This window comes from Lipotes vexillifer, unplaced genomic scaffold, assembly GCF_000442215.2.
Source record: "Lipotes vexillifer unplaced genomic scaffold, Lipotes_vexillifer_v1.1 scaffold433, whole genome shotgun sequence".
Taxonomy (NCBI): domain Eukaryota; kingdom Metazoa; phylum Chordata; class Mammalia; order Artiodactyla; family Lipotidae; genus Lipotes; species Lipotes vexillifer.
This window is the reverse complement of record NW_006774285.1, coordinates 586868-596265: the sequence shown is the minus strand read 5'-3', so window position 1 is coordinate 596265 and position 9398 is coordinate 586868.

The window sequence follows — 9398 nt, the reverse complement described above, 5'->3', positions numbered from 1 at the left end:
GCGTGGGTTTATCTCTGGGCTTTCTATTCTGTTCCATTGATCTATATTTCTGTTTTCGTGCCAGTACCATACTGTCTTTTTTTTTTTTTTAATTTATTTATTTATTTTTAACATCTTTATTGGGGTACAATTGCTTTACAGTGGTGTGTTAGTTTCTGCTTTATAACAGAGTGAATCAGTTATACATATACATATGTTCCCATATCTCCTCCCTCTTTGTCTCCCTCCCTCCCACCATCCCTATCCCAACCCTCCAGGCAGCCACAAAGAACCGAGCCGGTTTCCCTGTGCCATGCGGCTGCTTCCCACTGGCTATCTACCTTACGTTTGTTAGTATATATATGTCCATGTCTCTCTCTCGCCCTATCACACCTCACCCTTCCCCCTCCCCATATCCTCAAGTCTGTTCTCCAGTAGGTCTGTGTCTTTATTCCTGTTTTACCCCTAGGTTCTTCATAACATTTTTTTTTCTTAAATTCCATATATATGTGTTAGCATACGGTATTTGTCCTTCTCTTTCTGACTTACTTCACTCTGTATGACAGACTCTAGATCTATCCACCTCATTACAAATAGCTCAATTTCGTTTCTTTTTATGGCTGAGTAATATTCCATTGTATATATGTGCCACATCTTCTTTATCCATTCATCCGACGACGGGCACTTAGGTTGTTTCCATCTCCGGGCTATTGTAAATAGAGCTGCAATGAACATTTTGGTACATGACTCTTTCTGAATTCTGGTTTCCTCAGGGTATATACCTAGTAGTGGGATTGCTGGGTCATATGGTAGTTCTATTTGTAGTTTTTTAAGGAACCTCCATACTGTTCTCCATAGTGGCTGAACCAATTCACATTCCCACCAGCAGTGCAAGAGTGTTCCCTTTTCTCCACACCCTCTCCAGCATTTATTGTTTCTAGATTTTTTGATGATGGCCATTCTGACTGGTGTGAGATGATATCTCATTGTAGTTTTGATTTGCATTTCTCTAATGATTAATGATGTTGAGCATTCTTTCATGTGTTTGTTGGCAGTCTGTATATCTTCTTTGGAGAAATGTCTATTTAGGTCTTCTGCCCATTTTTGGATTGGGTTGTTTATTTTTTTGTTATTGAGCTGCATGAGCTGCCTGTAAATTTTAGAGATTAATCCTTTGTCAGTTGATTCATTTGCAAATATTTTCTCCCATTCTGAGGGCTGTCTTTTGGTCTTGTTTATGGTTTCCTTTGCTGTGCAAAAGCTTTGAAGTTTCATTAGGTCCCATTTGTTTATTTTTGTTTTTATCTCCATTACTCTAGGAGATGGGTCAAGAAGGATCTTGCTGTGATTTATGTCATAGAGTGTTCTGCCTATGTTTTCCTCTAAGAGTTTGATAGTTTCTGGCCTTACATTTAGGTCTTTAATCCATTTTGAGCTTATTTTTGTGTATGGTGTTAGGGAGTGATCTAATCTCATACTTTTACATGTACCTGTCCAGTTTTCCCAGCACCACTTATTGAAGAGGCTGTCCTTTCTCCACTGTACATTCCTGCCACCTTTATCAAAGATAAGGTGACCATATGTGCATGGGTTTATCTCTGGGCTTTCTATCCTATTCCATTGATCTATCTTTCTGTTTTTGTGCCAGTACCATACTGTCTTGATTACTGTAGCTTTGTAGTATAGTCTGAAGTCAGGCAGCCTGATTCCTCCAGCTCCATTTTTTGTTCTCAAGATTGCTTTGGCTATTCGGGGTCTTTTGTGTTTCCATACAAATTGTGAAATTTTTTGTTCTAGTTCTGTGAAAAATGCCAGTGGTAGTTTGATAGGGATTGCATTGAATCTATAGATTGCTTTGGGAAGTAGAGTCATTTTCACAATGTTGATTCTTCCAATCTGAGAACATGGTATAGCTCTCCATCTATTTATATCATCTTTAATTTCTTTCATCAGTGTCATAATTTTCTGCATACAGGTCTTTTGTCTCCTTAGGTAGGTTTATTCCTAGATATTTTATTCTTTTTTCTTGCAATCATAAATGGGGGTGTTTTCTTAATTTCACTTTCAGATTTTTCACCATTAGTGTATAGGAATGCTAGAGATTTCTGTGCATTAATTTTGTATCCTGCTACTTTACCAAATTCATTGATTAGCTCTAGTAGTTTTCTGGTAGCATCTTTAGGATTCTCTATGTACAGTCTCATGTCATCTGCAAAGAGTGACAGCTTTACTGCTTCTTTTCTGATTCAGATTGATTTATTTCTTTTTCTTCTGTGATTGCTGTGGCTAAAACTTCCAAAACTATGTTGAATAAGAGTGGTGAGAGTGGGCAACCTTGTCTTCTTCCTGATCTTAGTGGAAATGGTTTCAATTTTTCACCATTGAGGATGATGTTGGCTGTGGGTTTGTCTTATATGGCCTTTATTATGTTGAGGAAAGTTCCCTCTATGCCTACTTTCTGCAGGGCTTTTATCATAAATGGGTGTTGAATTTTGTCGAAAGCTTTCTCTGCATCTATTGAGATGATCATATGGTTTTTCTCCTTCAATTTGTTAATATGGTGTATCACATTGATTTGCGTATATTGAAGAATCCTTGCATTCCTGGGATAAACCCCACTTGACCATAGTGTATGATCCTTTTAATGAGCTGTTGGATTCCTTTTGCTAGTATTCTGTTGAGGATTTTTGCATCTATGTTCAGCAGTGATATTGGCCTGCAGTTTTCTTTCTTTGTGACATCTTTGTCTGGTTTTGGTGTCAGGGTGATGGTGGCCTTGTAGAATGAGTTTGGGAGTGTTCCTCCCTCTGCTATATTTTGGAAGAGTTTGAGAAGGATAGGTGTTAGCTCTTCTCTAAATGTTTGATAGAATTCGCCTGTGAAGCCATCTGGTCCTGGGCTTTTGTTTGTTGGAAGATTTTTAATCACAGTTTCAATTTCAGTGCTTGTGATTGGTCTGTTCATATTTTCTATTTTTTCCTGGTTCAGTCTCAGAAGGTTGTGCATTCCTAAGAATTTGTCCATTTCTTCCAGGTTTCCTATTTTATTGGCATAGAGTTGCTTGTAGTAATCTCTCATGATCTTTTGTATTTCTGCAGTGTCAGCTGTTACTTCTCCTTTTTCATTTCTAATTCTATTGATTTGAGTCTTCTCCCTTTTTTTCTTGATGAGTCTGGCTAATGGTTTATCAATTTTGTTTATCTTCTCAAAGAACCAGCTTTTAGTTTTATTGATCTTTGCTATTGTTTCCTTCATTTCTTTTTCATTTATTTCTGATCTGATCTTTATGATTTCTTTCCTTCTGCTAACTTTGGGGTTTTTTGTTCTTCTTTCTCTAATTGCTTTAGGTGTAAGGTTAAGTTGTTTGAGATGTTTCTTGTTTCTTAAGGTAGGACTGTATTGCTATAAACTTCCCTCTTAGAACTGCTTTTGCTGCATCCCATAGGTTTTGGGTCATCGTGTTTTCATTGTCATTTGTTTCTAGGTATTTTTTGATTTCCTCTTTGATTTCTTCAGTGATCTCTTGGTTATTAAGTAGTGTATTATTTAGCCTCCATATGTTTGTATTTTTTACAGATTTTTTTCCTGTAATTGATATCTAGTCTCATAGCGTTGTTGTCAGAAAAGATACTTGATACGATTTCAATTTTATTAAATTTACCAAGGCTTCATTTGTGACCCAAGATATGATCTATCCTGGAGAATGTTCCATGAGCACTTGAGAATAATGTGTATTCTGTTGTTTTTGAATGGAATGTCCTATAAATATCAATTAAGTCCATCTTATTTAATGTATCATTTAAAGCTTGTGTTTCCTTATTTATTTTCATTTTGCATGATCTGTCCATTGGTGAAAATGGGGTGTTAAAATCCCCTACTATGATTGTATTACTGTCGATTTCCTCTTTTATGGCTGTTAGCTGTTGCCTTATGTATTAAGGTGGTCCTATGGTGGGTGCATAAAAATTTACAATTGTTATATCTTCTTCTTGGATCAATCCCTTGATCATTATGTAGTGTCCTTCTTTGTCTCTTGTAAGAGTCTTTATTTTAAAGTCTATTTTGTCTGATATGAGAATTGCTACTCCAGCTTTCTTTTGATTTCCATTTGCATGGAATATCTTTTTCCATCCCCTCACTTTCAGTCTGTATGTGTCCCTAGGTCTGAAGTGGGTCTCCTGTAGACAGCATATATACAGGTTTTCTTTTTGTATCCATTCAGCCAGTCTATGTCTTTTGGTTGGAGCATTTAATCCATTTACATTTAAGGTAATTATCGATTACCTTAAATGTAATGTTAAGGTATCATACATTCTTATCATACAATAGGAACATACATAATATGTATGTTCCTATTACCATTTTCTTAATTGTTTTGGGTTTGTTATTGTAGGTCTTTTTCTTCTCTTGTGTTTCCTGCCTAGAGAAGTTCCTTTAGCATTTTTTGTAAAGCTTGTTTGGTGGTGCTGAATTCGCTTAGCTTTTGCTTGTCTGTAAAGGTTTTAATTTCTCCATCAAATCTGAATGAGATCCTTGCTGGGTAGAGTAATCTTGGTTGTAGGTTTTTCTCCTTCATCACTTTAAATATGTCCTGTCACTCCCTCTGGCTTGCTGAGTTTCTGCTGAAAGATCAGCTGTTAACCTTATGGGGATTCCCTTGTGTGTTATTTTTCTCTTGCTGCTTTTAATATGTTTTCTTTGTATTTAATTTTTTACAGTTTGATTAATATGTGTCTTGGCGTATTTCTCCTTGGATTTATCCTGTATGGGACTCTCTGTGCTTCCTGGACCTGATTAACTATTTCCTTTCCCACATTAGGGAAGTTTTCAACTATAATCTCTTCAAATATTTTCTCAGTCCCTTTCTTTTTCTCTTCTTCTTCTGGCACCCCTATAATTCGAATGTTGGTGTGTTTAATGTTGTCCCAGAGGTCTCTGAGACTGTCCTCAATTCTTTTCATTCTTTTTTCTTTATTCTGCTCTGCAGTAGTTATTTCCACTATTTTATCTTAACAGGTCACTTATCCGTTCTGCTGCCTCAGTTATTCTGCTATTGATCCCTTCTAGAGCATTTTTAATTTCACTTATTGTGTTCTTCATTACTGTATGTTTGCTTTTTAGTTCTTCTAGACCCTTGTTAAACGTTTCTTGCATTTTCTCTATTCTATTTCCAAGATTTTGGATCATCTTTACTATCATTATTCTGAATTCTTTTTCAGGTAGACTGCCTATTTCCTCTTCCTTTGTTAGGTCTGGTGGGTTTTTGCCTTGCTCCTTCATCTGCTGTGTGTTTTTCTGTCTTCTCATTTTGCTTAACTTACTGTGTTTGGGGTCCCCTTTTGGTATGCTGTTCCTGTCTTGCTAGCTGTTTGGCATAGGGTGTCCAGCACTGCAGCTTGCTGGTCGTTGAGTGAAGTTGGGTCTTGTCGTTGAGATGGAGATCTCTGGGAGATTTTCGCCGTTTGATATTACATGGAGCTGGGAGGTCTCCTGTGGACCAGTGTCTGAACTTGGCTCTCCCACCTCAGAATCACAGCCCTGACGCCTGGCTAGAGCACCAAGAGCCTGTCATCCACATGGCTCAGAATAAAAGGGAGAAAAAAATAGAAGGAAAGAAAGAAAGAAGATGAAGTAAAATAAAATAAAATAATTAAAATAAAAAATAATTATTAAGAAAAAAATTTTAAGAAGTAAAAAAAGCCAAACCAAAACAAAAAAACATACAGGCAGAATCTTAGGACAAATGGTAAAAGCAAAGCAATACAGTCAAAATCACACAGAGAAGCATACACATACACACAAAAAGAGAAAAAGTGAAAAAAATAGATATATCTTTGCTCCCAAAGTCCACCTCCTCAATTTGGGATGATTCGTTGTCTATTCAGGTATTCCACAGATGCAGGGTACATCAAGTTGATTGTCGAGATTTAATCCACTCCTCCTGAGACTGCTGGGAGAAATTTCCCTTTCTCTTCTTCGTTCGCACAGCTCCTGGGGTTCAGCTTTGGATTTGGTCCCGCCTCTGTGTGTAGGTTGCCTGAGGGCGTCTGTTCTTCCCTCAGACAGGATGGGGTTAAAGGAGCAGCTGATTCGGGGGCTCTGGCTCACTCAGGCCAGGGGGACGGAGGGGTACAGAGTGCGGGGCGAGCCTAGGCGGCAGAGGCCAGCATGACATTGCACCAGCCTAAGGCGCGGTGCGTTCTCCCTGAGAAGTTGTCCCTAGATCATGGGACCCTGGCAGTGGCGGGGCTGCACAGGCTCCCGGGAGGGGCGGTGTGGATAATGACCTGTGCTTGCACACAGGCTTCTTGGTGGCGGCAGCAGCAGCCTTAGCATCCCACACCCGTCTCTGGGGTCCGCGCTTATAGCTGCAGCTCGTGCCCGTCTCGGAGCTCCTTTAAGCGGCACTCTTAATCCCCTCTCCTTGCGCACCAGGAAACAAAGAGGGAAGAAAAAGTCTCTTGCCTCTTCGGCAGTTCCAGACTTTTCCTGGACTCCCTCCCGGCTGGCTGTGGCGCATTAACCCCCTGCAGGCTGTGTTCACGCAGCCAACCCCAGTCCTCTCCCTGGGGTCCGACCTCCGAAGCCCGAGCCTCAGCTCCCACCCCCTGCCCGCCCCAGCGGGTGAGCAGACAAGCCTCTCGGGCTGGTGAGTGGTGGTTGGCACTGATCCTCTGTGCGGGAACCTCTCCGCTTTGCCCTCCGCACCCCTGTTGCTGCGCTCTCCTCCGCGGCTCCAAAGCTTCCCCCCTCTGCCAACCGCAGTCTCCGCCCGCGAAGGGGCTTCCTAGTGTGTGGAAACCTTTCCTCCTTCACAGCTCCCTCCCACTGGTGCAGGTCCCGTCCCTATTCTTTTGTCTGTTTTTTCTTTTTTCTTTTGCCCTACCCAGGTACGTGGGGAGTTTCTTGCCTTTTGGAAGGTCTGAGGTCTTCTGCCAGCATTCAGTAGGTGTTCTGTAGGAGCTGTTCCACATGTAGATGTATTTCTGATGTATTTGTGGAGAGGACGGTGATCTCTGCATCTTACTCTTTTGCCATCTTGAAGCTCCTGTCAGTCCTATCTTATTTTATAAATTTTATAAGAGAAGGGCATGAGAAAATAAAGGTGTTTAAATTGACATGGCTTATTAATGTCTCAGCTGGAATTAGGATCCAGGTCTTCTGACTCTAGTCCTATCTTCTCTCTACCACATTTTATTTTAATTTTATCACTGGTAACTAGTTGTAAATATTTTAGTAAGAACATTATTAACAAGAAAAACAAAATACAGTAATTAGAGAGAAAATTAAAAGAGCTGATCTGGGAGATGAAAATAAGTCTATTAGGGTTAAAATTTAAGCTACTAGGAATAGCTTGAAAATATTCCAAAGAGAAATCAACTATCCCAAACTTGATAAATAAAAATCAATAAAAGTTTCAAGAAACAAAAAGTGTTATTCATATACATTTATAAACCATTAAAACACTATTAGAAACAACCCAAATGTCTATCAACAGATGAATGGATAAACAAAATGTGGTATATACACACAACAGAATATTACATAGGCATAAAAGGGACTGAAGTTCTTCTACATGCTACAACATGGATGAACCTTGAAAACATTATGCTAAGCGAAATAAGCCAGACATGAAAGGAAAAATATTGTATGATTCTTATCACTTATATAAAATATATATGATAAGCAAATTCATAGAAATAGAAATAGTAGAGATTACGAGTTGGTGGAGGAAATAATGAAGAGTTATTGCTTAATGCGTACAGAGTCTCTGTTTGGGGTGATGAAAAGTTTTTAAAATACTGGAGGGACTTCCCTGGTGGCACAGTGGTAAAGAATCCTCCCAATGCAGGGGACACGGGTTTAATCTCTGGTCAGGAAGATCCCACATGCTGTGGAACAACTAAGCCCATGTGCCACAACTACCGAGCCTGTGCTCTAGAGCCCACGAGCCACAACTACTGAGTCCATGCACCACAGCTACTGAAGCCCGCGCACCTAGAGCCCATGATCCACAACAAGAGAAACCACTGCAATGAGAAGCCTGCGCACCACAACGAAGAGTAGCCCCCACTGGCCGCAACTAGAAAAAGCCCACATGCAGCATCAAAGACCCAACGCACCCCCCAAAAAAATAAATAAAATAGTGGAGATGGTCCTACAACAATTAAAAATGTCACTGAATTATACACTTAAAAATGGTTAAAATGGCAAATTTTAAGTACTATTTTATCCCAATCTTTAAAAAAAAATTAAAAAGACCACTATTAAATTACCTATATTTATTTTATAATAAAAAATTTTCAGAAACACCATCCTATGCATGAGCAAAGATTCTAAATCCTATTTGAAATATTTATTCATACAAGCTGTTGTTAAATGCATGTGTTACGCAGTAGATGGATGGATGGATTGATGGAGGGATGGATAGATGAAAGGAATGAAAGCAGACAGGCCAGCCTATCACACCTACCTGACAGAGTTGCTAGAAAGATCAAATTAAATGATGTAAAAGTGTTTCAAAATCATAAGGCACTATATAAGTATATTTTGTGTTACATAGCCCCAAAATTGAAGCTAAAAGTGATAATACTTTGGGGAAAAATACAGTTTCAATAAAGGATAAAATGTTTGTAAAACCAAGGAAGAATTACTTTTTAAAAGTGTATGCATGTTTTAAAAGTTACAGGCATATCTCATTTTATTTTGCTTCACAGATATTGTGTTTTTTTTACAAACTGAAGGTTTGTGACAACCCTTTACTGAGCAAGTTTTTTTTTTTTTTTTTGTGGTACGCGGGCCTCTCACCGCTGTGGCCTCTCCCGTTGCGGAGCACAGGCTCCGGACGCACAGGCCCAGCGGCCATGGCTCACGGGCCCAGCCGCTCCGCGGCACGTGGGATCCTCCCGGACCGGGGCACGAACCCGGGTCCCCTGCATCGGCAGGCGGACTCTCAACCACCGCGCCACCAGGGAAGCCCTACTGAGCAAGTTTATTGCACCATTTTCCCAACAGTATTTGCTCATTTCATGTCTCTGTGTCACATTTTTAGTAATTCTTGCAATATTTCAAACTTCATTATTGTTATATTTGTTATGTTGATCTGTGATCAACGATCTTTGTTGTTACTCTTGCAAGAAGATTATGACTCGTTGAAAGCTTACAGCTTTTAGGGACTTCCCTGCTGGTCCAGTGGTTAAGAATCCACCATCCAATGCAGGGGACGCAGGTTTGATCCCTGGTCAGGGAACTAAGATCCCACGTACCACAGGGCAACTAAGCCCACGTGCTGCAACTACAGAGCCCACGTGCTCTGGAGCCTGTGCGCTGCAACTAAGACTCAATGCAGCCAAAAATAAATAAATTTAAATATATATATATATATATATATATATATATATATATATATAAAGAGAGCT